Source organism: Pelobates fuscus, chromosome 3 (assembly GCF_036172605.1).
Source record: "Pelobates fuscus isolate aPelFus1 chromosome 3, aPelFus1.pri, whole genome shotgun sequence".
Classification (NCBI taxonomy): domain Eukaryota; kingdom Metazoa; phylum Chordata; class Amphibia; order Anura; family Pelobatidae; genus Pelobates; species Pelobates fuscus.
In genome coordinates, this window is record NC_086319.1 from 14,854,743 (window position 1) to 14,861,038 (window position 6,296).

General features: G+C 40.4%; 1 long non-coding RNA gene across 2 annotated transcripts; it reads right to left on the bottom strand.

Annotated features, from left to right (window-relative positions):
- Positions 1 to 2,076: 2,076 nt before the first annotated feature.
- Positions 2,077 to 4,397, bottom strand: LOC134600682 (uncharacterized). Of its 2 annotated transcripts, XR_010090356.1 has the most exons (3): positions 4,243 to 4,383; positions 3,431 to 3,716; positions 2,077 to 2,543 (listed from the first exon to the last, which is right to left on the bottom strand). It is a non-coding gene; the product is annotated as an uncharacterized LOC134600682 (long non-coding RNA). The 2 variants fall into 2 exon arrangements; XR_010090355.1 differs by lacking the exon at positions 3,431 to 3,716 and having other exon boundaries at positions 4,243 to 4,397.
- Between the last annotated feature and the right edge of the window lie 1,899 nt (positions 4,398 to 6,296).

The following is a 6,296-nucleotide window of genomic DNA, read 5'->3' on the forward strand; positions in this document are numbered from 1 at the left end:
ACCACATAACCAACACTTGGAATACACAGCTGACTCCTGCAATCTGGCTACACCACATAACCAACACTTAGAATACACAGCTAACCCTTGGAATCTGGCTACACCACATAACCAACACTTAGAATACACAGCTAACCCTTGGAATCTGGCTACACCACATAACCAACACTTAGAATACACAGCTAACCCTTGGAATCTGGCTACACCACATAACCAACACTTAGAATACACAGCTAACCCTTGGAATCTGGCTACACCACATAACCAACACTTGGAATACACAGCTAACCCTTGGAATCTGGCTACACCACATAACCAACACTTAGAATACAAAGCTAACCCTTGGAATCTGGCTACACCACATAACCAACACTTGGAATACACAGCTAACTCTTGGAATCTGGCTACACCACATAACCAACACTTGGAATACACAGCTAACCCTTGGAATCTGGCTACACCCCATAACCAACACTTAGAATACAAAGCTAACCCTTGGAATCTGGCTACACCACATAACCAACACTTAGAATACACAGCTCACTCCTGCAATCTGGCTACACCACATAACCAACACTTACAATAGACAGATCTTCCCAGGAATCTGGCTACGTCACAGAACTTAGAATACACAAATCTTCCTGGGAATCTGGCAATATCTGTGTATTCTGAATAGTTTGATATTTAGTCCAATATTTGCACCTAGAATGCATAGATACACAGTATCTGGATTTTTACTAAACCACCAATGTGTGCACTTAGAATGCACCAGTTTTACATGGAGTTTGGTCACTCCTTAATGCTTTTATCATGACCGAGCCCCCCAAAAAGTCAGCCCTGTGGAGAATGCATGAACAAGGTAGAGCTGACCTGCCTGCATGCCGATTGAGCAAGCACATAGCAGATATATAACATCAGTGGCTCTTAAATGGACACTAAAGTCACTATAACCGCTTCATTTCACTGTCCACAGGCGCCATCCTCCTATTCAGTGTTAAGCTTGTTTTAATGTTTTAAACATGTTAAATGAAAGTTCCTGGCAGCCACATCCCCTGTGCTGAGTGGGCTAATAAGGAAGCATTACCCTGAGCAAAGATGGGTGGCAGTGATTGGCTGACAGTGTCCACATTCAGCCTATCAGAGCCGGCCCTGGCTGGTGTGGATATGGAAATGTGTAATCTCTGCCTTAGCCATACCTCCAGGATGGGCCAGGGCTGTGGGTTGCCAGAAACCCTCATTCAATGTTACACTGATCAAAAATGGTTTAACACTTAATGGAGGGACAGTGCTAGAGGCACTATAACAAATTACTGTAACCTACTATAAGATACATATTGTTAGTCTTGTCACAGGCATCTGCTCACAATATACTGTTCTCTTTAGCAACATTGTCTTCCCTAAGGAAATGGGACCCCACTGACCTGGGAAGAGTCTACTGAAAGGGCTTACATAATATCAGTGCATGCAATTCCATTTTTACCTTAATTAGCTCACCTGTCATATATAAACACTTTACTCAATTTGTGGCAAATCCTTTGGAAGAACTTGAAGGGGCACTCTGTGCACTATAATCACGAGTTCAGTGTAGTTAATTGTAGTTATTATGTGCAGAGTGTGGGTGTCTGTGTCAATTTTGTCCCACCAGGATGGCACTGATAGGCTGAAAGCCAAGACGGGAGCAGCCTCTCAGTGCTGGGGAGCCCTGTTTTTTTTTTTTTTTTTAATCAAACCGCAACCGAAATGTTTGACAAAAAAAATGGGATTGTTACAGCCATTAAACGGGGCTGTAATAGTTATATTGCATTGTGCCCCCCTTAAATGCCCATCCCTGCTGTGTGACTAAAAACCATATTTCTAATGTATATTTTAAACCTTAAAGGAATGTCAGTTTAAATACAGAGCTCTGTGGTTTGTCTCCCCCAATTACAGTGTTTTGAGATTGTGCAAGATAATCACATTAAACCTTTAAAATAAAGAGAAGACATTTTCATTCAGCAAATGTAAACCATTTTTAACTGCTGCAAAACAGATTTTTTTTTTTTGACGATTCACAAAAGTATTTGTTTTTAAGACTTGTTTCAGTCATGTGTTCTGTAAAAGACCCAGAAAAAGTTACCATTGTCCCATTTTAAAAAGCTGCTTACAATCCGTTAGAATGGATTCTGAAAGCTGTATTTCCGTTGGGGTCCCCTTCCATAGAAGCATGTCACAGTGTTGTACAGCCATAGGAAACGAAAATAAATAAATCTGTTTAAATGTCCTCCCATGGTAGACAGGCTCAGTTTTCTTTCTGCTCATTAACCTGTACTGTCAGTGTATGGATATTTGTTTCTGAAAGTGATACATGTTGTTCCCACAGAGAGATAGAGCATAAACATATCCCAATACTCATCCAGTCCTCAAAAAAATGGAAACTACTCGTCGTCACATCCATTGAGTTTGGTACAAAATGGCACTTTGGTTGGACACAGGCATTTAAGAATTGGGAAGCCCTTTATTGATCTAGTATCCGGTGTCGATTTAGTATTTAGTGTCCGGTTTCTCTGTAAATTAAAAATAAACCATTTTACTTTCCTGAGTGTATAGTGCACACGCTAAGCTACAAGCATTACATTTTGGCAAAATAAAGATTTCTAATTGAAAAAAAAAATTAAACCACACATTGCTCGCACAATGTTGTAAGAAATGGGGCACAATTAAACATTATATTTTCTATTTAATATATAGAGTCATAATTTCTTACAATGTGACAAAAATAAAAAACAATTCACACATTCTGAATAGATCCTTAAATTGACCAAATAGTGTTTAATTCTATCAGGTCACATCTTGAGTACACAAGAGCCTTACAATTTTTACAACTTAGTTTACAGGCCGCGTGAACCAAAATTGTTAGGTTACAACACACACACACGCTTTATTATTAATTTATATTAATTCACAGCTTAGAAATACCTTATTTACTTATCTTTTTTCCCCCTCGCCATTCACTCCACTCAAGCTCCGCCTCTTTGGGTCAGACCATCAATGTTAATGATCTCAGACAATCCAATGGGGCTAGGTCACATGGAAGAATGCTGCACCAATCAGATGATCTTCTGAGACCATTATTATTTTTTATTATGATTTTATTATTTATATAGCGCCATCAGATTCCGCAGTGCTGTACTAGCTAACTAAAATAGTAGAGTTTTATTCTGCTATTTGAGCAGAAGCGCTAAAGGCAGGTTAACCCGGCAATGTTTTCAACTGGAGGGTTCGGGGGGAGGGGGCAGGAGATGAGAATTCTCAGCAAATGTAATTCATTATTTGCATACAGCACTGCCATTGGCTGGTATGGGCTGTGTTGACATTTTACACGTTTACTTTATAATCACATATAATGAATTTTTTTCCTTGTGGCTTCCAGTCTCTTTATTTTAGCACATACCTTCAGTCTTCTCTTTGCATATGAGTGCAGACAGCCCTTTTATATATGATGGAAAGTTAGTGAACGAATCTCCATAGGACATTAGCTTGATACCATTAAGCAGCATATCGGCCTGAAGCTTATAGAAGGATTCTGAATTCTCCTTTCGTACCAGCATGTAATGTTCCATACTGACTTTATTCTGTACAGTGTAGAGGAAAAGAGCCTGGAAAATCTGATCCCGCAGCGTCTCTCCACAGCCGAGAAAAACAAAAGATTTTTTGCCGTACAAACTCTGCAGCTCATCCTGTAAAGGAAAGAGGAGGCACACGGAATAAGACTTATTTATTTTACATTTGATATAACTACATATGGAATGTAAGGGGGACGGGGGGGACGGGGGGAGGGGGAGGAGATGAGCCATATATAAAAATGCTGCTTAATTGTCTCTCCCTCTACCGAGTGCAGACCTTGTGTAATGGCTCTCGCAAGGTCCAGGCTCATATTATCAGAGCATTGCTGCAGTAACCTGCGCTGAACTATCCAGAGACCATATACCAGATATATATACCATACATCTCTGGGCTCCCCCCTACGGAGGATGCAACTGGCCAGTGTTCGGAAAATTTTGATCGCCCCACTGACCCCTCAGGGCACCCCTATGCATGGGATGGTGCATTTTAAGGTTGTGTCAGTCCTGCAGATATGGGGGAAAAGATCTAGGGCTATAGGGCCCTACATTCATGGCTCAACCTACCCCCAGGTAAACACCCCTGTACAGAAATATACAAATTGTAAGTATAAGTGATATATGTGCAAAGATATCTAAATACCTTATCTCAGGCCTTCAACTTAGCCGTATTCACAGTCCCGGTGTTTTCAACAAACTTCCTCTTTTGGGCAGTTGGTGGGAGGGGAGGTGGTGGGATTTTAGCAAATGGCTTTGTACAAAGAAATCATTGACAATTGAATGTTATTCCTCTACAGCTTGATTTATTAACCCGTTAAGGACACAAGACGTGTGACATGTCACAATTCCCTTTTATTCCAGAAGTTTGTCACAATTCCCTTTTATTCCAGAAGTTTGGTCCTTAAGGGGTTAAACAGATGTTGAAAACGATTAAACATGCTCTATGTTTCTACCTCTTTTCTATGTTTCTTTGTTTCTACCTCATGTTTACTAAACATGGACCGGTTTTAAATCTAGTTCCAAAATATTTTGAACCAAAATAAAATGTATTATATGGAATTGTTGGTATACTTACCACACAGCATTTCAATAACTACAACATGCGCAATATCTACAAATACAATAGGAAACGTGGGAAGAAGTGACTTTTCTAATTCTCACTATTCTGTTTTGTAATTCAAGGTTGTACGATTAAACAGTAATAACAAGATTCTAGAAACATGAAGGCGTTTAACATTTTCTAAATGGCTTACTAGGAGACAGATATTGACTTCTCTCTATAAAACAAGCATACAGAGAGCTGCAACCCTTACAATAAGCTTAATTAAAAGTACCTGCCATAAAATCTGTACTGCAGCCCATATGTGATTGGACAGTGACAGGTGTCATTTGGACCCCAGCGGATTAGATTCCAAGTAAATATGATTAAAGCCCCACCAAACTTATTCTTTGTGTTGCCCTCAGAATTTATGTGTTTTTGCTTTGTTCCATTGTTCTTGTTTGTAACCCCTCCCCCAAACAAAAAACCTTGTTTTTGGCGCTGGATCTTCTTCCCACCTGGCGCCATATAAAAAGCCTGGTAATGATGTCTTCCCAATGGCTAAGGAAACAAACGCTGGCCACGCATACCCAGTATGCCTCAAGCAGAGCGCGGTGCTCGGGAATCAGAGCTTGTGAGACGAAAGAGGATAGACTTGTGGGAAAATTATATTTGACAAAGCAAGTGGAGCTTCCTTAAGCTCTACCCTTTATTAGGTTTAGGAAAAATAAGACAGTTTTACATTTTATTTAAAAGGTTTTCACCAACCCTTTTTTATAGTTAATAGAAAAATGCTCTATTGGCATTATTCCACATGTCCCCTCCTAGAAAAAAAACTTAAAAGAGCTTTTTAAACTATAATTCAACTTACCTTAATCCAGTTTCTCGGCGAAGGTCTCCTGCACTGCTTGGTGCAACCACATCTGACTCCTTGGGAGTCGCGTACTCTGAGTCGGCAAGGGGACGGAGGAAGGGAAAGGAGAAGAATGGAGGGAGGCTAATTAAAAAAAGTTACGAATGAGATTGGGAGGAGGGAGAGCAGAAAAGCGCTTCATCTTCTGTCAGCAGTGTGCGATGACAACAGGCATAAAATATGCACAGAACTGACATTAGGCAAACCGGAACAGAGATCTGGGCTACCTAAGTCACGTGCTGAGGGTGCAAACTGCCCACAGCACACAATTAAAAATATCTCTAGCACCATGACCACTTCAAAAAGCAGAAGTAGTCATGGTGGTTGGAGTAACAATTTAATTTCTATTTGGCTTTTAACTCACGTATTTGACCATCTTTGACACCACCTTATCTTTCTTCTTTACATCTAAGCCCTACCCAGTTTAGACCGCTTAACGCACTTCAGAACCCTCAGAGACCAATCATATCGTTTCAGATATAAGTGTAAACTTAGGACCACTCTGTTGCCCTCTGCCAACTTCACCTAGTACCCTGCCCATTAGAAAAAGTACTAGCCACTTCATACCTCTGACAATCCAATCACATTCTTCAAACACTTGTGCTCGTCTCAGACACCTCCAAACCCATCTGGCCATTTAAAGCCCCTGCCTACATTAAATCCCTCATGATCCATGTGACCACTACAGACACCTCCAGAATTCTCTGCAAATGTAATTCATTATTTGCATACAGCACTGCCATCG